General features: G+C 44.5%; 5 non-coding genes across 5 annotated transcripts; all 5 read left to right on the top strand.

The window, feature by feature from the left end:
- The first annotated feature begins 4,171 nt into the window (after positions 1-4,171).
- trnad-guc lies at positions 4,172-4,243 on the top strand. The gene has a single exon. It is a non-coding gene; the product is annotated as a tRNA-Asp (tRNA).
- Positions 4,244-14,325: 10,082 nt separating this feature from the next.
- trnad-guc lies at positions 14,326-14,397 on the top strand. Its single transcript has one exon. It is a non-coding gene; the product is annotated as a tRNA-Asp (tRNA).
- A 717-nt stretch (positions 14,398-15,114) lies between these two features.
- trnad-guc lies at positions 15,115-15,186 on the top strand. Its single transcript has one exon. It is a non-coding gene; the product is annotated as a tRNA-Asp (tRNA).
- Positions 15,187-15,903: 717 nt separating this feature from the next.
- Positions 15,904-15,975, top strand: trnad-guc. Its single transcript has one exon. It is a non-coding gene; the product is annotated as a tRNA-Asp (tRNA).
- A 717-nt stretch (positions 15,976-16,692) lies between these two features.
- Positions 16,693-16,764, top strand: trnad-guc. Its single transcript has one exon. It is a non-coding gene; the product is annotated as a tRNA-Asp (tRNA).
- Positions 16,765-22,433: the final 5,669 nt, after the last annotated feature.

Below are 22,433 nucleotides of genomic sequence, written 5' to 3'. Positions count from 1 at the left end.
ACTGAGCTAAATGACTACCGCCCCGTAGCACTCACTTCCGTCATCATGAAGTGCTTTGAGAGACTAGTCAAGGACCATATCACCTCCACCCTACCTGACACCCTAGACCCACTCCAATTTGCTTACCGCCCAAATAGGTCCACAGACGATGCAATCTCAACCACACTGCACACCGCCCTAACCCATCTGGACAAGAGGAATACCTATGTGAGAATGCTGTTCATTGACTACAGCTCGGCATTCAACACCATAGTACCCTCCAAGCTCGTCATCAAGCTCGAGACCCTGAGTCTCGACCCCGCCCTGTGCAACTGGGTACTGGACTTCCTGACGGGCCGCCCCCAGGTGGTGAGGGTAGGCAACAACATCTCCTCCCCGCTGATCCTCAACACTGGGGCCCCACAAGGGTGCGTTCTGAGCCCTCTCCTGTACTCCCTGTTCACCCACGACTGCGTGGCCACGCACGCCTCCAACTCAATCATCAAGTTTGCGGACGACACGACAGTGGTAGGCTTGATTACCAACAACGACGAGACGGCCTACAGGGAGGAGGTGAGGGCCCTCGGAGTGTGGTGTCAGGAAAATAACCTCACACTCAACGTCAACAAAACTAAGGAGATGATTGTGGACTTCAGGAAACAGCAGAGGGAACACCCCCCTATCCACATCGATGGAACAGTAGTGGAGAGGGTAGCAAGTTTTAAGTTCCTCGGCATACACATCACAGACAAACTGAATTGGTTAACACACACAGACAGCATTGTGAAGAAGGCGCAGCAGCGCCTCTTCAACCTCAGGAGGCTGAAGAAATTCGGCTTGTCACCAAAAGCACTCACAAACTTCTACAGATGCACAATCGAGAGCATCCTGGCGGGCTGTATCACCACCTGGTACGGCAACTGCTCCGCCCTCAACCGTAAGGCTCTCCAGAGGGTGGTGAGGTCTGCACAACGCATCACCGGGGGCAAACTACCTGCCCTCCAGGACACCTACACCACCCGATGTCACAGGAAGGCCATAAAGATCATCAAGGACATCAACCACCCGAGCCACTGCCTGTTCACCCCGCTATCATCCAGAAGGCGAGGTCAGTACAGGTGCATCAAAGCTGGGACCGAGAGACTGAAAAACAGCTTCTATCTCAAGGCCATCAGACTGTTAAACAGCCACCACTAACATTGAGTGGCTGCTGCCAACACACTGACACTGACTCAACTCCAGCCACTTTAATAATGGGAATTGATGGGAAATGATGTAAATATATCACTAGCCACTTTAAACAATGCTACCTTATATAATGTTACTTACCCTACATTATTCATCTCATATGCATACGTATATACTGTACTCTATATCATCGACTGTATCCTTATGTAATACATGTATCACTAGCCACTTTAACTATGCCACTTTGTTTACATACTCATCTCATATGTATATACTGTACTCGATACCATCTACTGTATCTTGCCTATGCTGCTCTGTACCATCACTCATTCATATATCCTTATGTACATATTCTTTATCCCCTTACACTGTGTACAAGACAATAGTTTTGGAATTGTTAGTTAGATTACTTGTTGGTTATTACTGCATTGTCGGAACTAGAAGCACAAGCATTTCGCTACACTCGCATTAACATCTGCTAACCATGTGTATGTGACAAATACAATTTGATTTGATTTGATTTAATATAGCCTATACCATCACAATAAATCCATTATTTGTTTTAGACCAGTCTAAAGAAATATGACATGAAGAAAATGTAGTCTATTGTCATAAGTTGTCCTTATGTTAGGTCCTGATCTGGCTATGCTATATGGCTGTGGGCTACATGTTAATTTAGTAGACAAGATTTTCTTAGAATTACATGGCATTATTTTATACTATTTAATAGTATGAAGAATACAATTGAACATAGCTGAATAGAATACAAAGGATATTTTCGCTAAATGATTTGAGGGAGTGAGCACATGTGGCATTTCTGTGTTGAGCAGTTAACAAAGAAACAGGTACTCCTATATGCTTCTTAGGGCTGTCACGGCTTTCTTCCTGGGAAGGAGAGGCGGACCAAAACGCAGCATGGTTATAGTTCATGGTTCTTTAATAAGAGACACTTAAGATGAACACAACTACAAAACAAGAACTGTGAAAACCCGAAACAGTCACGTGTAGCACTGACACAGGAAACAATCACCCACAAAATACCCAAAGAATATGGCTGCCTAAATATGGCTCCCAATCAGAGACAACGATAAACACCTGCCTCTGATTGAGAACCAATCCAGGCAACCATAGACTTACCTAGACACCTAAAAGAACACAGCCCCATAAATCTACAAAAACCCCTAGACAAGACAAAACACATAAATCCCCCATGTCACACCCTGGCCTAACCAAAATAATAAAGAAAACAAATATAACTAAGGCCAGGGCGTGACAAGGGCTGAGATCCCGCTAACGGGATCGATATGACAACAGCCAGTGAAAGTGCAGGGGGCCAAATTCAAAACAACAGAAATACCATAATTAAAATTCCTCAAGCATAGAAGTATGTCACACCTTTTTAAAGATACACTTCATGTTAATCCCACCACAGTGTCCGATTTCAAATAGGCTTTACGACGAAAGCAGCACTAACGATTATGTTAGGTCAGAGCCAAGTCACAGAAAAACACAGCCATTTTTTACAGCCAAAGAGAGGAGTCACAAAAATAAGAAATAGAGATAAAATTAATCACTAACCTTTGATGATCTTCATCAGATGACACTAGGACTTCATGTTACACAATACATGTATATTTTGTTCGATAAAGTTCATATTTATGTAAAAAAAATCTCAGTATACATTGGCGCGTAATGTTCAGTAGTTCCAAAAACATGCAGTGATTTTGCAGAGAGCCACATCAATTTAAAAAAATACTCATAACAAATGTTGATGAAAATGCAAGTGTTATGCATGGTACTTTAGATACACTTCTCCTTAAAACCTTTTAGGGATAGGGGCAGCATTTTCACTTTGGAGGAATTGCGTGCCCATAGTGAACTGCCACCTACTCTGTCCCAGATGCTAATATATGCATATTATTATTACTATTGGATAGAAAACACTCTGAAGTTTCTAAAACTGTTTGGATTATGTTTGTGAGTATAACAGAACTCATAGGGCAGGCAAACTTCCAAACATGAAGTGGAAATTCTGGGGCTGGTTGATTTTCAACTCATCGCCTATTCACATTCAAATAAGATATGGATCTGTTCGCACTTCCTACGCCTTCCACTAGATGTCCACAGTCAGTAGAACGTGGAATGAAGCCTCTAGTGTGATGTGAGACCGGATGGCAGCTATTTGAGATGCTGGTCTGGCAGAATTGCCAGTTCCTGGTTACGCGCAGTATTCCTTATATCGCCTTGCGTTCCATTACTCTCTAGACAAAAATGAATGCTCCGGTTGGAACGTTATTGGACATATATGATAATAACATTTGTGGTGAGTATCCCCACCTAACTTATAGTTAGTACCAATGCTCCACGTTTTTTCAAAGGTCCACCACACCAGCTCCTCGTTAGTATAGTGGTGGGTCCCAGCTTTCCATAGAGGGGTCACAGTAGTTTCTAGCTCTAACCATTTGTGACAATATCCTGGGACATCCCACAAACGCATCACCTTCTAACTACGAGTGTGGGAGAAATCTGTGCTCGATTGCCAGGCCAACAGAAATCTCAACTGACTCTTGAAAAATCTGACTTTGCTTTCATTTTCAGTTTGGACATTTACTCATTCTCAGAAGACTTTGGTGAATCCATTGTAGATGTCCAGTGTGTGAGGTGATTTACTTTGTGCAAGGCTTAAGTTGTTAAATGGGAAACGAGTAACCAACTAGTCATCGACAACTGTCTTGAGTTTGGCATTTGTGACAATGTCCTGGGACATCCCACAAACGCATCACCTTCTAACTACGAGTGTGTGGCCTGTGAGTGGTATAGAGCGAAATCGATTACATGTACGTTTTCGTGAGAGTCCCAGCTTTCCATAGAGGGGTTACAGTAGTTTCTAGCTCTAACCATTCAGTCTATACAGATGTTTTTGTTAGAAGTGTTAAAGCCCAACACTGCAAACGTATAGTTAGTACCAATGCTCCACGTTTTTTCAAACGTCCACCACACCAGCTCCTCGTTGGTATAGTGGTGAGTATCCCCGCCTGTCACGCGGGAGACCGGGGTTCAATTCCCCGACGGGGAGAAAGGACTGCTTTTTTTTTAGGGTGAACAATGTAGCTGAGCCCACTATGCGAAAAATATGCTTGGAGATAAAGCTTTATGATACGATTTCCAGCATTATCTCAGTATTCCAAGGCATTGGTTGTTCAGTGGTAGAATTCTCGCCTGCCACGCGGGAGGCCCGGGTTCGATTCCCGGCCAATGCAGGATGTTTTGAACATGTAATTTCGAGAAGTATGCAAACCCCTGAGGGAGAAATCTGTGCTCGATTGCCAGGCCAACAGAAATCTCAACTGACTCTTGAAAAATCTGACTTTGCTTTCATTTTCAGTTTGGACATTTACTCATTCTCAGAAGACTTTGGTGAATCCATTGTAGATGTCCAGTGTGTGAGGTGATTTACTTTGTGCAAGGCTTAAGTTGTTAAATGGGAAACGAGTAACCAACTAGTCATCGACAACTGTCTTGAGTTTGGCATTTGTGACAATGTCCTGGGACATCCCACAAACGCGTCACCTTCTAACTACGAGTGTGTGGCCTGTGAGTGGTATAGAGCGAAATCGATTACATGTACGTTTTCGTGAGAGTCCCAGCTTTCCATAGAGGGGTTACAGTAGTTTCTAGCTCTAACCATTCAGTCTATACAGATGTTTTTGTTAGAAGTGTTAAAGCCCAACACTGCAAACGTATAGTTAGTACCAATGCTCCACGTTTTTTCAAACATCCACCACACCAGCTCCTCGTTAGTATAGTGGTGAGTATCCCCGCCTGTCACGCGGGAGACCGGGGTTCAATTCCCCGACGGGGAGAAAGGACTGCTTTTTTTTTAGGGTGAACAATGTAGCTGAGCCCACTATGCAAAAAATATGCTTGGAGATAAAGCTTTATGATACGATTTCCAGCATTATCACAGTATTCCAAGGCTTTGGTTGTTCAGTGGTAGAATTCTCGCCTGCCACACGGGAGGCCCGGGTTCGATTCCCGGCCAATGCAGGATGTTTTGAACATGTAATTTCGAGAAGTATGCAAACCCCTGAGGGAGAAATCTGTGCTCGATTGCCAGGCCAACAGAAATCTCAACTGACTCTTGAAAAATCTGACTTTGCTTTCATTTTCAGTTTGGACATTTACTCATTCTCAGAAGACTTTGGTGAATCCATTGTCCAGTGTGTGAGGTGATTTACTTTGTGCAAGGCTTAAGTTGTTAAATGGGAAACGAGTAACCAACTAGTCATCGACAACTGTCTTGAGTTTGGCATTTGTGACAATGTCCTGGGACATCCCACAAACGCGTCACCTTCTAACTACGAGTGTGTGGCCTGTGAGTGGTATAGAGCGAAATCGAATACATGTACGTTTTCGTGAGAGTCCCAGCTTTCCATAGAGGGGTTACAGTAGTTTCTAGCTCTAACCATTCAGTCTATACAGATGTTTTTGTTAGAAGTGTTAAAGCCCAACACTGCAAACGTATAGTTAGTACCAATGCTCCACGTTTTTTCAAACGTCCACCACACCAGCTCCTCGTTAGTATAGTGGTGAGTATCCCCGCCTGTCACGCGGGAGACCGGGGTTCAATTCCCCGACGGGGAGAAAGGACTGCTTTTTTTTTAGGGTGAACAATGTAGCTGAGCCCACTATGCAAAAAATATGCTTGGAGATAAAGCTTTATGATACGATTTCCAGCATTATCACAGTATTCCAAGGCATTGGTTGTTCAGTGGTAGAATTCTCGCCTGCCACGCGGGAGGGTTCGATTCCCGGCCAATGCAGGATGTTTTGAACATGTAATTTCGAGAAGTATGCAAACCCCTGAGGGAGAAATCTGTGCTCGATTGCCAGGCCAACAGAAATCTCAACTGACTCTTGAAAAATCTGACTTTGCTTTCATTTTCAGTTTGGACATTTACTCATTCTCAGAAGACTTTGGTGAATCCATTGTCCAGTGTGTGAGGTGATTTACTTTGTGCAAGGCTTAAGTTGTTAAATGGGAAACGAGTAACCAACTAGTCATCGACAACTGTCTTGAGTTTGGCATTTGTGACAATGTCCTGGGACATCCCACAAACGCGTCACCTTCTAACTACGAGTGTGTGGCCTGTGAGTGGTATAGAGCGAAATCGAATACATGTACGTTTTCGTGAGAGTCCCAGCTTTCCATAGAGGGGTTACAGTAGTTTCTAGCTCTAACCATTCAGTCTATACAGATGTTTTTGTTAGAAGTGTTAAAGCCCAACACTGCAAACGTATAGTTAGTACCAATGCTCCACGTTTTTTCAAACGTCCACCACACCAGCTCCTCGTTAGTATAGTGGTGAGTATCCCCGCCTGTCACGCGGGAGACCGGGGTTCAATTCCCCGACGGGGAGAAAGGACTGCTTTTTTTTTAGGGTGAACAATGTAGCTGAGCCCACTATGCAAAAAATATGCTTGGAGATAAAGCTTTATGATACGATTTCCAGCATTATCACAGTATTCCAAGGCTTTGGTTGTTCAGTGGTAGAATTCTCGCCTGCCACGCGGGAGGCCCGGGTTCGATTCCCGGCCAATGCAGGATGTTTTGAACATGTAATTTCGAGAAGTATGCAAACCCCTGAGGGAGAAATCTGTGCTCGATTGCCAGGCCAACAGAAATCTCAACTGACTCTTGAAAAATCTGACTTTGCTTTCATTTTCAGTTTGGACATTTACTCATTCTCAGAAGACTTTGGTGAATCCATTGTCCAGTGTGTGAGGTGATTTACTTTGTGCAAGGCTTAAGTTGTTAAATGGGAAACGAGTAACCAACTAGTCATCGACAACTGTCTTGAGTTTGGCATTTGTGACAATGTCCTGGGACATCCCACAAACGCGTCACCTTCTAACTACGAGTGTGTGGCCTGTGAGTGGTATAGAGCGAAATCGAATACATGTACGTTTTCGTGAGAGTCCCAGCTTTCCATAGAGGGGTTACAGTAGTTTCTAGCTCTAACCATTCAGTCTATACAGATGTTTTTGTTAGAAGTGTTAAAGCCCAACACTGCAAACGTATAGTTAGTACCAATGCTCCACGTTTTTTCAAACGTCCACCACACCAGCTCCTCGTTAGTATAGTGGTGAGTATCCCCGCCTGTCACGCGGGAGACCGGGGTTCAATTCCCCGACGGGGAGAAAGGACTGCTTTTTTTTTAGGGTGAACAATGTAGCTGAGCCCACTATGCAAAAAATATGCTTGGAGATAAAGCTTTATGATACGATTTCCAGCATTATCACAGTATTCCAAGGCTTTGGTTGTTCAGTGGTAGAATTCTCGCCTGCCACGCGGGAGGCCCGGGTTCGATTCCCGGCCAATGCAGGATGTTTTGAACATGTAATTTCGAGAAGTATGCAAACCCCTGAGGGAGAAATCTGTGCTCGATTGCCAGGCCAACAGAAATCTCAACTGACTCTTGAAAAATCTGACTTTGCTTTCATTTTCAGTTTGGACATTTACTCATTCTCAGAAGACTTTGGTGAATCCATTGTCCAGTGTGTGAGGTGATTTACTTTGTGCAAGGCTTAAGTTGTTAAATGGGAAACGAGTAACCAACTAGTCATCGACAACTGTCTTGAGTTTGGCATTTGTGACAATGTCCTGGGACATCCCACAAACGCGTCACCTTCTAACTACGAGTGTGTGGCCTGTGAGTGGTATAGAGCGAAATCGAATACATGTACGTTTTCGTGAGAGTCCCAGCTTTCCATAGAGGGGTTACAGTAGTTTCTAGCTCTAACCATTCAGTCTATACAGATGTTTTTGTTAGAAGTGTTAAAGCCCAACACTGCAAACGTATAGTTAGTACCAATGCTCCACGTTTTTTCAAACGTCCACCACATCAGCTCCTCGTTAGTATAGTGGTGAGTATCCCCGCCTGTCACGCGGGAGACCGGGGTTCAATTCCCCGACGGGGAGAAAGGACTGCTTTTTTTTTAGGGTGAACAATGTAGCTGAGCCCACTATGCGAAAAATATGCTTGGAGATAAAGCTTTATGATACGATTTCCAGCATTATCTCAGTATTCCAAGGCATTGGTTGTTCAGTGGTAGAATTCTCGCCTGCCACGCGGGAGGCCCGGGTTCGATTCCCGGCCAATGCAGGATGTTTTGAACATGTAATTTCGAGAAGTATGCAAACCCCTGAGGGAGAAATCTGTGCTCGATTGCCAGGCCAACAGAAATCTCAACTGACTCTTGAAAAATCTGACTTTGCTTTCATTTTCAGTTTGGACATTTACTCATTCTCAGAAGACTTTGGTGAATCCATTGTCCAGTGTGTGAGGTGATTTACTTTGTGCAAGGCTTAAGTTGTTAAATGGGAAACGAGTAACCAACTAGTCATCGACAACTGTCTTGAGTTTGGCATTTGTGACAATGTCCTGGGACATCCCACAAACGCGTCACCTTCTAACGACGAGTGTGTGGCCTGTGAGTGGTATAGAGCGAAATCGATTACATGTACGTTTTCGTGAGAGTCCCAGCTTTCCATAGAGGGGTTACAGTAGTTTCTAGCTCTAACCATTCAGTCTATACAGATGTTTTTGTTAGAAGTGTTAAAGCCCAACACTGCAAACGTATAGTTAGTACCAATGCTCCACGTTTTTTCAAACGTCCACCACACCAGCTCCTCGTTAGTATAGTGGTGAGTATCCCCGCCTGTCACGCGGGAGACCGGGGTTCAATTCCCCGACGGGGAGAAAGGACTGCTTTTTTTTTAGGGTGAACAATGTAGCTGAGCCCACTATGCAAAAAATATGCTTGGAGATAAAGCTTTATGATACGATTTCCAGCATTATCACAGTATTCCAAGGCTTTGGTTGTTCAGTGGTAGAATTCTCGCCTGCCACGCGGGAGGCCCGGGTTCGATTCCCGGCCAATGCAGGATGTTTTGAACATGTAATTTCGAGAAGTATGCAAACCCCTGAGGGAGAAATCTGTGCTCGATTGCCAGGCCAACAGAAATCTCAACTGACTCTTGAAAAATCTGACTTTGCTTTCATTTTCAGTTTGGACATTTACTCATTCTCAGAAGACTTTGGTGAATCCATTGTCCAGTGTGTGAGGTGATTTACTTTGTGCAAGGCTTAAGTTGTTAAATGGGAAACGAGTAACCAACTAGTCATCGACAACTGTCTTGAGTTTGGCATTTGTGACAATGTCCTGGGACATCCCACAAACGCGTCACCTTCTAACGACGAGTGTGTGGCCTGTGAGTGGTATAGAGCGAAATCGATTACATGTACGTTTTCGTGAGAGTCCCAGCTTTCCATAGAGGGGTTACAGTAGTTTCTAGCTCTAACCATTCAGTCTATACAGATGTTTTTGTTAGAAGTGTTAAAGCCCAACACTGCAAACGTATAGTTAGTACCAATGCTCCACGTTTTTTCAAACGTCCACCACACCAGCTCCTCGTTAGTATAGTGGTGAGTATCCCCGCCTGTCACGCGGGAGACCGGGGTTCAATTCCCCGACGGGGAGAAAGGACTGCTTTTTTTTTAGGGTGAACAATGTAGCTGAGCCCACTATGCAAAAAATATGCTTGGAGATAAAGCTTTATGATACGATTTCCAGCATTATCACAGTATTCCAAGGCTTTGGTTGTTCAGTGGTAGAATTCTCGCCTGCCACGCGGGAGGCCCGGGTTCGATTCCCGGCCAATGCAGGATGTTTTGAACATGTAATTTCGAGAAGTATGCAAACCCCTGAGGGAGAAATCTGTGCTCGATTGCCAGGCCAACAGAAATCTCAACTGACTCTTGAAAAATCTGACTTTGCTTTCATTTTCAGTTTGGACATTTACTCATTCTCAGAAGACTTTGGTGAATCCATTGTCCAGTGTGTGAGGTGATTTACTTTGTGCAAGGCTTAAGTTGTTAAATGGGAAACGAGTAACCAACTAGTCATCGACAACTGTCTTGAGTTTGGCATTTGTGACAATGTCCTGGGACATCCCACAAACGCGTCACCTTCTAACTACGAGTGTGTGGCCTGTGAGTGGTATAGAGCGAAATCGATTACATGTACGTTTTCGTGAGAGTCCCAGCTTTCCATAGAGGGGTTACAGTAGTTTCCAGCTCTAACCATTCAGTCTATACAGATGTTTTTGTTAGAAGTGTTAAAGCCCAACACTGCAAACGTATAGTTAGTACCAATGCTCCACGTTTTTTCAAACGTCCACCACACCAGCTCCTCGTTAGTATAGTGGTGAGTATCCCCGCCTGTCACGCGGGAGACCGGGGTTCAATTCCCCGACGGGGAGAAAGGACTGCTTTTTTTTTAGGGTGAACAATGTAGCTGAGCCCACTATGCAAAAAATATGCTTGGAGATAAAGCTTTATGATACGATTTCCAGCATTATCACAGTATTCCAAGGCTTTGGTTGTTCAGTGGTAGAATTCTCGCCTGCCACGCGGGAGGCCCGGGTTCGATTCCCGGCCAATGCAGGATGTTTTGAACATGTAATTTCGAGAAGTATGCAAACCCCTGAGGGAGAAATCTGTGCTCGATTGCCAGGCCAACAGAAATCTCAACTGACTCTTGAAAAATCTGACTTTGCTTTCATTTTCAGTTTGGACATTTACTCATTCTCAGAAGACTTTGGTGAATCCATTGTCCAGTGTGTGAGGTGATTTACTTTGTGCAAGGCTTAAGTTGTTAAATGGGAAACGAGTAACCAACTAGTCATCGACAACTGTCTTGAGTTTGGCATTTGTGACAATGTCCTGGGACATCCCACAAACGCGTCACCTTCTAACTACGAGTGTGTGGCCTGTGAGTGGTATAGAGCGAAATCGATTACATGTACGTTTTCGTGAGAGTCCCAGCTTTCCATAGAGGGGTTACAGTAGTTTCCAGCTCTAACCATTCAGTCTATACAGATGTTTTTGTTAGAAGTGTTAAAGCCCAACACTGCAAACGTATAGTTAGTACCAATGCTCCACGTTTTTTCAAACGTCCACCACACCAGCTCCTCGTTAGTATAGTGGTGAGTATCCCCGCCTGTCACGCGGGAGACCGGGGTTCAATTCCCCGACGGGGAGAAAGGACTGCTTTTTTTTTAGGGTGAACAATGTAGCTGAGCCCACTATGCAAAAAATATGCTTGGAGATAAAGCTTTATGATACGATTTCCAGCATTATCACAGTATTCCAAGGCTTTGGTTGTTCAGTGGTAGAATTCTCGCCTGCCACGCGGGAGGCCCGGGTTCGATTCCCGGCCAATGCAGGATGTTTTGAACATGTAATTTCGAGAAGTATGCAAACCCCTGAGGGAGAAATCTGTGCTCGATTGCCAGGCCAACAGAAATCTCAACTGACTCTTGAAAAATCTGACTTTGCTTTCATTTTCAGTTTGGACATTTACTCATTCTCAGAAGACTTTGGTGAATCCATTGTCCAGTGTGTGAGGTGATTTACTTTGTGCAAGGCTTAAGTTGTTAAATGGGAAACGAGTAACCAACTAGTCATCGACAACTGTCTTGAGTTTGGCATTTGTGACAATGTCCTGGGACATCCCACAAACGCGTCACCTTCTAACGACGAGTGTGTGGCCTGTGAGTGGTATAGAGCGAAATCGATTACATGTACGTTTTCGTGAGAGTCCCAGCTTTCCATAGAGGGGTTACAGTAGTTTCTAGCTCTAACCATTCAGTCTATACAGATGTTTTTGTTAGAAGTGTTAAAGCCCAACACTGCAAACGTATAGTTAGTACCAATGCTCCACGTTTTTTCAAACGTCCACCACACCAGCTCCTCGTTAGTATAGTGGTGAGTATCCCCGCCTGTCACGCGGGAGACCGGGGTTCAATTCCCCGACGGGGAGAAAGGACTGCTTTTTTTTTAGGGTGAACAATGTAGCTGAGCCCACTATGCAAAAAATATGCTTGGAGATAAAGCTTTATGATACGATTTCCAGCATTATCACAGTATTCCAAGGCTTTGGTTGTTCAGTGGTAGAATTCTCGCCTGCCACGCGGGAGGCCCGGGTTCGATTCCCGGCCAATGCAGGATGTTTTGAACATGTAATTTCGAGAAGTATGCAAACCCCTGAGGGAGAAATCTGTGCTCGATTGCCAGGCCAACAGAAATCTCAACTGACTCTTGAAAAATCTGACTTTGCTTTCATTTTCAGTTTGGACATTTACTCATTCTCAGAAGACTTTGGTGAATCCATTGTCCAGTGTGTGAGGTGATTTACTTTGTGCAAGGCTTAAGTTGTTAAATGGGAAACGAGTAACCAACTAGTCATCGACAACTGTCTTGAGTTTGGCATTTGTGACAATGTCCTGGGACATCCCACAAACGCGTCACCTTCTAACTACGAGTGTGTGGCCTGTGAGTGGTATAGAGCGAAATCGATTACATGTACGTTTTCGTGAGAGTCCCAGCTTTCCATAGAGGGGTTACAGTAGTTTCCAGCTCTAACCATTCAGTCTATACAGATGTTTTTGTTAGAAGTGTTAAAGCCCAACACTGCAAACGTATAGTTAGTACCAATGCTCCACGTTTTTTCAAACGTCCACCACACCAGCTCCTCGTTAGTATAGTGGTGAGTATCCCCGCCTGTCACGCGGGAGACCGGGGTTCAATTCCCCGACGGGGAGAAAGGACTGCTTTTTTTTTAGGGTGAACAATGTAGCTGAGCCCACTATGCAAAAAATATGCTTGGAGATAAAGCTTTATGATACGATTTCCAGCATTATCACAGTATTCCAAGGCTTTGGTTGTTCAGTGGTAGAATTCTCGCCTGCCACGCGGGAGGCCCGGGTTCGATTCCCGGCCAATGCAGGATGTTTTGAACATGTAATTTCGAGAAGTATGCAAACCCCTGAGGGAGAAATCTGTGCTCGATTGCCAGGCCAACAGAAATCTCAACTGACTCTTGAAAAATCTGACTTTGCTTTCATTTTCAGTTTGGACATTTACTCATTCTCAGAAGACTTTGGTGAATCCATTGTCCAGTGTGTGAGGTGATTTACTTTGTGCAAGGCTTAAGTTGTTAAATGGGAAACGAGTAACCAACTAGTCATCGACAACTGTCTTGAGTTTGGCATTTGTGACAATGTCCTGGGACATCCCACAAACGCGTCACCTTCTAACTACGAGTGTGTGGCCTGTGAGTGGTATAGAGCGAAATCGATTACATGTACGTTTTCGTGAGAGTCCCAGCTTTCCATAGAGGGGTTACAGTAGTTTCCAGCTCTAACCATTCAGTCTATACAGATGTTTTTGTTAGAAGTGTTAAAGCCCAACACTGCAAACGTATAGTTAGTACCAATGCTCCACGTTTTTTCAAACGTCCACCACACCAGCTCCTCGTTAGTATAGTGGTGAGTATCCCCGCCTGTCACGCGGGAGACCGGGGTTCAATTCCCCGACGGGGAGAAAGGACTGCTTTTTTTTTAGGGTGAACAATGTAGCTGAGCCCACTATGCAAAAAATATGCTTGGAGATAAAGCTTTATGATACGATTTCCAGCATTATCACAGTATTCCAAGGCTTTGGTTGTTCAGTGGTAGAATTCTCGCCTGCCACGCGGGAGGCCCGGGTTCGATTCCCGGCCAATGCAGGATGTTTTGAACATGTAATTTCGAGAAGTATGCAAACCCCTGAGGGAGAAATCTGTGCTCGATTGCCAGGCCAACAGAAATCTCAACTGACTCTTGAAAAATCTGACTTTGCTTTCATTTTCAGTTTGGACATTTACTCATTCTCAGAAGACTTTGGTGAATCCATTGTCCAGTGTGTGAGGTGATTTACTTTGTGCAAGGCTTAAGTTGTTAAATGGGAAACGAGTAACCAACTAGTCATCGACAACTGTCTTGAGTTTGGCATTTGTGACAATGTCCTGGGACATCCCACAAACGCGTCACCTTCTAACTACGAGTGTGTGGCCTGTGAGTGGTATAGAGCGAAATCGATTACATGTACGTTTTCGTGAGAGTCCCAGCTTTCCATAGAGGGGTTACAGTAGTTTCCAGCTCTAACCATTCAGTCTATACAGATGTTTTTGTTAGAAGTGTTAAAGCCCAACACTGCAAACGTATAGTTAGTACCAATGCTCCACGTTTTTTCAAACGTCCACCACACCAGCTCCTCGTTGGTATAGTGGTGAGTATCCCCGCCTGTCACGCGGGAGACCGGGGTTCAATTCCCCGACGGGGAGAAAGGACTGCTTTTTTTTTTAGGGTGAACAATGTAGCTGAGCCCACTATGCGAAAAATATGCTTGGAGATAAAGCTTTATGATACGATTTTCCAGCATTATCTCAGTATTCCAAGGCATTGGTTGTTCAGTGGTAGAATTCTCGCCTGCCACGCGGGAGGCCCGGGTTCGATTCCCGGCCAACGCAGGATGTTTTGAACATGTAATTTCGAGAAGTATGCAAACCCCTGAGGGAGAAATCTGTGCTCGATTGCCAGGCCAACAGAAATCTCAACTGACTCTTGAAAAATCTGACTTTCCTTTAATTTTCAGTTTGGACATTTACTCATTCTCAGAAGACTTTGGTGAATCCATTGTAGATGTCCAGTGTGTGAGGTGATTTACTTTGTGCAAGGCTTAAGTTGTTAAATGGGAAACGAGTAACCAACTAGTCATCGACAACTGTCTTGAGTTTGGCATTTGTGACAATGTCCTGGGACATCCCACAAACGCGTCACCTTCTAACTACGAGTGTGTGGCCTGTGAGTGGTATAGAGCGAAATCGATTACATGTACGTTTTCGTGAGAGTCCCAGCTTTCCATAGAGGGGTTACAGTAGTTTCCAGCTCTAACCATTCAGTCTATACAGATGTTTTTGTTAGAAGTGTTAAAGCCCAACACTGCAAACGTATAGTTAGTACCAATGCTCCACGTTTTTTCAAACGTCCACCACACCAGCTCCTCGTTGGTATAGTGGTGAGTATCCCCGCCTGTCACGCGGGAGACCGGGGTTCAATTCCCCGACGGGGAGAAAGGACTGCTTTTTTTTTTAGGGTGAACAATGTAGCTGAGCCCACTATGCGAAAAATATGCTTGGAGATAAAGCTTTATGATACGATTTTCCAGCATTATCTCAGTATTCCAAGGCATTGGTTGTTCAGTGGTAGAATTCTCGCCTGCCACGCGGGAGGCCCGGGTTCGATTCCCGGCCAACGCAGGATGTTTTGAACATGTAATTTCGAGAAGTATGCAAACCCCTGAGGGAGAAATCTGTGCTCGATTGCCAGGCCAACAGAAATCTCAACTGACTCTTGAAAAATCTGACTTTCCTTTAATTTTCAGTTTGGACATTTACTCATTCTCAGAAGACTTTGGTGAATCCATTGTAGATGTCCAGTGTGTGAGGTGATTTACTTTGTGCAAGGCTTAAGTTGTTAAATGGGAAACGAGTAACCAACTAGTCATCGACAACTGTCTTGAGTTTGGCATTTGTGACAATGTCCTGGGACATCCCACAAACGCGTCACCTTCTAACTACGAGTGTGTGGCCTGTGAGTGGTATAGAGCGAAATCGATTACATGTACGTTTTCGTGAGAGTCCCAGCTTTCCATAGAGGGGTTACAGTAGTTTCCAGCTCTAACCATTCAGTCTATACAGATGTTTTTGTTAGAAGTGTTAAAGCCCAACACTGCAAACGTATAGTTAGTACCAATGCTCCACGTTTTTTCAAACGTCCACCACACCAGCTCCTCGTTGGTATAGTGGTGAGTATCCCCGCCTGTCACGCGGGAGACCGGGGTTCAATTCCCCGACGGGGAGAAAGGACTGCTTTTTTTTTTAGGGTGAACAATGTAGCTGAGCCCACTATGCGAAAAATATGCTTGGAGATAAAGCTTTATGATACGATTTTCCAGCATTATCTCAGTATTCCAAGGCATTGGTTGTTCAGTGGTAGAATTCTCGCCTGCCACGCGGGAGGCCCGGGTTCGATTCCCGGCCAACGCAGGATGTTTTGAACATGTAATTTCGAGAAGTATGCAAACCCCTGAGGGAGAAATCTGTGCTCGATTGCCAGGCCAACAGAAATCTCAACTGACTCTTGAAAAATCTGACTTTCCTTTAATTTTCAGTTTGGACATTTACTCATTCTCAGAAGACTTTGGTGAATCCATTGTAGATGTCCAGTGTGTGAGGTGATTTACTTTGTGCAAGGCTTAAGTTGTTAAATGGGAAACGAGTAACCAACTAGTCATCGACAACTGTCTTGAGTTTGGCATTTGTGACAATGTCCTGGGACATCCCACAAACGCGTCACCTTCTAACTACGAGTGTGTGGCCTGTGAGTGGTATAGAGCGAAATCGATTACATGTACGTTTTCGTGAGAGTCCCAGCTTTCCATAGAGGGGTTACAGTAGTTTCCAGCTCTAACCATTCAGTCTATACAGATGTTTTTGTTAGAAGTGTTAAAGCCCAACACTGCAAACGTATAGTTAGTACCAATGCTCCACGTTTTTTCAAACGTCCACCACACCAGCTCCTCGTTGGTATAGTGGTGAGTATCCCCGCCTGTCACGCGGGAGACCGGGGTTCAATTCCCCGACGGGGAGAAAGGACTGCTTTTTTTTTTAGGGTGAACAATGTAGCTGAGCCCACTATGCGAAAAATATGCTTGGAGATAAAGCTTTATGATACGATTTTCCAGCATTATCTCAGTATTCCAAGGCATTGGTTGTTCAGTTGTAGAATTCTCGCCTGCCACGCGGGAGGCCCGGGTTCGATTCCCGGCCAACGCAGGATGTTTTGAACATGTAATTTCGAGAAGTATGCAAACCCCTGAGGGAGAAATCTGTGCTCGATTGCCAGGCCAACAGAAATCTCAACTGACTCTTGAAAAATCTGACTTTCCTTTCATTTTCAGTTTGGACATTTACTCATTCTCAGAAGACTTTGGTGAATCCATTGTAGATGTCCAGTGTGTGAGGTGATTTACTTTGTGCAAGGCTTAAGTTGTCAAATGGGAAACGAGTAACCAACTAGTCATCGACAACTGTCTTGAGTTTGGCATTTGTGACAATGTCCTGGGACATCCCACAAACGCGTCACCTTCTAACTACGAGTGTGTGGCCTGTGAGTGGTATAGAGCGAAATCGATTACATGTACGTTTTCGTGAGAGTCTCAGCTTTCCATAGAGGGGTCACAGTAGTTTCTAGCTCTAACCATTCAGTCTATACATATGTTTTTGTTAGAAGTGTTAAAGCCCAACACTGCAAACTTATAGTTAGTACCAATGCTCCACGTTTTTTCAAACGTCCACCACACCAGCTCCTCGTTAGTATAGTGGTGAGTATCCCCGCCTGTCACGCGGGAGACCGGGGTTCAATTCCCCGACGGGGAGAAAGGACTGCTTTTTTTTTAGGGTGAACAATGTAGCTGAGCCCACTATGCGAGTGTGTGGCCTGTGAGTGGTATAGAGCGAAATCGATTACATGTACGTTTTCGTGAGAGTCTCAGCTTTCCATAGAGGGGTCACCGTAGTTTCTAGCTCTAACCATTCAGTCTATACATATGTTTTTGTTAGAAGTGTTAAAGCCCAACACTGCAAACGTATAGTTAGTACCAATGCTCCACGTTTTTTCAAACGTCCACCACACCAGCTCCTCGTTAGTATAGTGGTGAGTATCCCCGCCCACTATGCGAAAAATATGCTTGGAGATAAAGCTTTATGATACGATTTCCAGCATTATCTCAGTATTCCAAGGCATTGGTTGTTCAGTGGTAGAATTCTCGCCTGCCACGCGGGAGGCCCGGGTTCGATTCCCGGCCAATGCAGGATGTTTTGAACATGTAATTTCGAGAAGTATGCAAACCCCTGAGGGAGAAATCTGTGCTCGATTGCCAGGCCAACAGAAATCTCAACTGACTCTTGAAAAATCTGACTTTGCTTTCATTTTCAGTTTGGACATTTACTCATTCTCAGAAGACTTTGGTGAATCCATTGTAGATGTCCAGTGTGTGAGGTGATTTACTTTGTGCAAGGCTTAAGTTGTTAAATGGGAAACGAGTAACCAACTAGTCATCGACAACTGTCTTGAGTTTGGCATTTGTGACAATGTCCTGGGACATCCCACAAACGCGTCACCTTCTAACTACGAGTGTGTGGCCTGTGAGTGGTATAGAGCGAAATCGATTACATGTACGTTTTCGTGAGAGTCTCAGCTTTCCATAGAGGGGTCACAGTAGTTTCTAGCTCTAACCATTCAGTCTATACATATGTTTTTGTTAGAAGTGTTAAAGCCCAACACTGCAAACTTATAGTTAGTACCCATGCTCCACGTTTTTTCAAACGTCCACCACACCAGCTCCTCGTTAGTATAGTGGTGAGTCTCCCCGCCTGTCACGCGGGAGACCGGGGTTCAATTCCCCGACGGGGAGAAAGGACTGCTTTTTTTTTAGGGTGAACAATGTAGCTGAGCCCACTATGCGAAAAATATGCTTGGAGATAAAGCTTTATGATACGATTTCCAGCATTATCTCAGTATTCCAAGGCATTGGTTGTTCAGTGGTAGAATTCTCGCCTGCCATGCGGGAGGCCCGGGTTCGATTCCCGGCCAATGCAGGATGTTTTGAACATGTAATTTCGAGAAGTATGCAAACCCCTGAGGGAGAAATCTGTGCTCGATTGCCAGGCCAACAGAAATCTCAACTGACTCTTGAAAAATCTGACTTTGCTTTCATTTTCAGTTTGGACATTTACTCATTCTCAGAAGACTTTGGTGAATCCATTGTAGATGTCCAGTGTGTGAGGTGATTTACTTTGTGCAAGGCTTAAGTTGTTAAATGGGAAACGAGTAACCAACTAGTCATCGACAACTGTCTTGAGTTTGGCATTTGTGACAATGTCCTGGGACATCCCACAAACGCGTCACCTTCTAACTACGAGTGTGTGGCCTGTGAGTGGTATAGAGCGAAATCGATTACATGTACGTTTTCGTGAGAGTCTCAGCTTTCCATAGAGGGGTCACCGTAGTTTCTAGCTCTAACCATTCAGTCTATACATATGTTTTTGTTAGAAGTGTTAAAGCCCAACACTGCAAACGTATAGTTAGTACCAATGCTCCACGTTTTTTCAAATGTCCACCACACCAGCTCCTCGTTAGTATAGTGGTGAGTATCCCCGCCTGTCACGCGGGAGACCGGGGTTCAATTCCCCGACGGGGAGAAAGGACTGCTTTTTTTTTAGGGTGAACAATGTAGCTGAGCCCACTATGCGAAAAATATGCTTGGAGATAAAGCTTTATGATACGATTTCCAGCATTATCTCAGTATTCCAAGGCATTGGTTGTTCAGTGGTAGAATTCTCGCCTGCCATGCGGGAGGCCCGGGTTCGATTCCCGGCCAATGCAGGATGTTTTGAACATGTAATTTCGAGAAGTATGCAAACCCCTGAGGGAGAAATCTGTGCTCGATTGCCAGGCCAACAGAAATCTCAACTGACTCTTGAAAAATCTGACTTTGCTTTCATTTTCAGTTTGGACATTTACTCATTCTCAGAAGACTTTGGTGAATCCATTGTAGATGTCCAGTGTGTGAGGTGATTTACTTTGTGCAAGGCTTAAGTTGTTAAATGGGAAACGAGTAACCAACTAGTCATCGACAACTGTCTTGAGTTTGGCATTTGTGACAATGTCCTGGGACATCCCACAAACGCGTCACCTTCTAACTACGAGTGTGTGGCCTGTGAGTGGTATAGAGCGAAATCGATTACATGTACGTTTTCGTGAGAGTCTCAGCTTTCCATAGAGGGGTCACAGTAGTTTCTAGCTCTAACCATTCAGTCTATACATATGTTTTTGTTAGAAGTGTTAAAGCCCAACACTGCAAACGTATAGTTAGTACCAATGCTCCACGTTTTTTCAAACGTCCACCACACCAGCTCCTCGTTAGTATAGTGGTGAGTATCCCCGCCTGTCACGCGGGAGACCGGGGTTCAATTCCCCGACGGGGAGAAAGGACTGCTTTTTTTTTAGGGTGAACAATGTAGCTGAGCCCACTATGCGAAAAATATGCTTGGAGATAAAGCTTTATGATACGATTTCCAGCATTATCTCAGTATTCCAAGGCATTGGTTGTTCAGTGGTAGAATTCTCGCCTGCCATGCGGGAGGCCCGGGTTCGATTCCCGGCCAATGCAGGATGTTTTGAACATGTAATTTCGAGAAGTATGCAAACCCCTGAGGGAGAAATCTGTGCTCGATTGCCAGGCCAACAGAAATCTCAACTGACTCTTGAAAAATCTGACTTTGCTTTCATTTTCAGTTTGGACATTTACTCATTCTCAGAAGACTTTGGTGAATCCATTGTAGATGTCCAGTGTGTGAGGTGATTTACTTTGTGCAAGGCTTAAGTTGTTAAATGGGAAACGAGTAACCAACTAGTCATCGACAACTGTCTTGAGTTTGGCATTTGTGACAATGTCCTGGGACATCCCACAAACGCGTCACCTTCTAACTACGAGTGTGTGGCCTGTGAGTGGTATAGAGCGAAATCGATTACATGTACGTTTTCGTGAGAGTCTCAGCTTTCCATAGAGGGGTCACCGTAGTTTCTAGCTCTAACCATTCAGTCTATACATATGTTTTTGTTAGAAGTGTTAAAGCCCAACACTGCAAACGTATAGTTAGTACCAATGCTCCACGTTTTTTCAAATGTCCACCACACCAGCTCCTCGTTAGTATAGTGGTGAGTATCCCCGCCTGTCACGCGAAAAATATGCTTGGAGATAAAGCTTTATGATACGATTTCCAGCATTATCTCAGTATTCCAAGGCATTGGTTGTTCAGTGGTAGAATTCTCACCTGCCACGCGGGAGGCCCGGGTTCGATTCCCGGCCAATGCAGGATGTTTTGAACATGTAATTTCGAGAAGTATGCAAACCCCTGAGGGAGAAATCTGTGCTCGATTGCCAGGCCAACAGAAATCTCAACTGACTCTTGAAAAATCTGACTTTGCTTTCATTTTCAGTTTGGACATTTACTCATTCTCAGAAGACTTTGGTGAATCCATTGTAGATGTCCAGTGTGTGAGGTGATTTACTTTGTGCAAGGCTTAAGTTGTTAAATGGGAAACGAGTAACCAACTAGTCATCGACAACTGTCTTGAGTTTGGCATTTGTGACAATGTCCTGGGACATCCCACAAACGCGTCACCTTCTAACTACGAGTGTGTGGCCTGTGAGTGGTATAGAGCGAAATCGATTACATGTACGTTTTCGTGAGAGTCTCAGCTTTCCATAGAGGGGTCACCGTAGTTTCTAGCTCTAACCATTCAGTCTATACATATGTTTTTGTTAGAAGTGTTAAAGCCCAACACTGCAAACGTATAGTTAGTACCAATGCTCCACGTTTTTTCAAACGTCCACCACACCAGCTCCTCGTTAGTATAGTGGTGAGTATCCCCGCCTGTCACGCGAAAAATATGCTTGGAGATAAAGCTTTATGATACGATTTCCAGCATTATCTCAGTATTCCAAGGCATTGGTTGTTCAGTGGTAGAATTCACGCCTGCCACGCGGGGGGCCCGGGTTCGATTCCCGGGCAATGCAGGATGTTATGAACATGTAATTTTGAGAAGTATGCAAACCCCTGAGGGAGAAATCTGTGCTCGATTGCCAGGCCAACAGAAATCTCAACTGACTCTTGAAAAATCTGACTTTGCTTTCATTTTCAGTTTGGACATTTACTCATTCTCAGAAGACTTTGGTGAATCCATTGTAGATGTCCAGTGTGTGAGGTGATTTACTTTGTGCAAGGCTTAAGTTGTTAAATGGGAAACGAGTAACCAACTAGTCATCGACAACTGTCTTGAGTTTGGCATTTGTGACAATGTCCTGGGACATCCCACAAACGCGTCACCTTCTAACTACGAGTGTGTGGCCTGTGAGTGGTATAGAGCGAAATCGATTACATGTACGTTTTCGTGAGAGTCTCAGCTTTCCATAGAGGGGTCACCGTAGTTTCTAGCTCTAACCATTCAGTCTATACATATGTTTTTGTTAGAAGTGTTAAAGCCCAACACTGCAAACGTATAGTTAGTACCAATGCTCCACGTTTTTTCAAACGTCCACCACACCAGCTCCTCGTTAGTATAGTGGTGAGTATCCCCGCCTGTCACGCGAAAAATATGCTTGGAGATAAAGCTTTATGATACGATTTCCAGCATTATCTCAGTATTCCAAGGCATTGGTTGTTCAGTGGTAGAATTCTCGCCTGCCACGCGG

Source organism: Oncorhynchus mykiss, chromosome Y, assembly GCF_013265735.2.
Source record: "Oncorhynchus mykiss isolate Arlee chromosome Y, USDA_OmykA_1.1, whole genome shotgun sequence".
NCBI lineage: Eukaryota > Metazoa > Chordata > Actinopteri > Salmoniformes > Salmonidae > Oncorhynchus > Oncorhynchus mykiss.
Note: the sequence above shows the minus strand (reverse complement) of the source record. Positions and strands in the feature narration are given on the sequence as shown.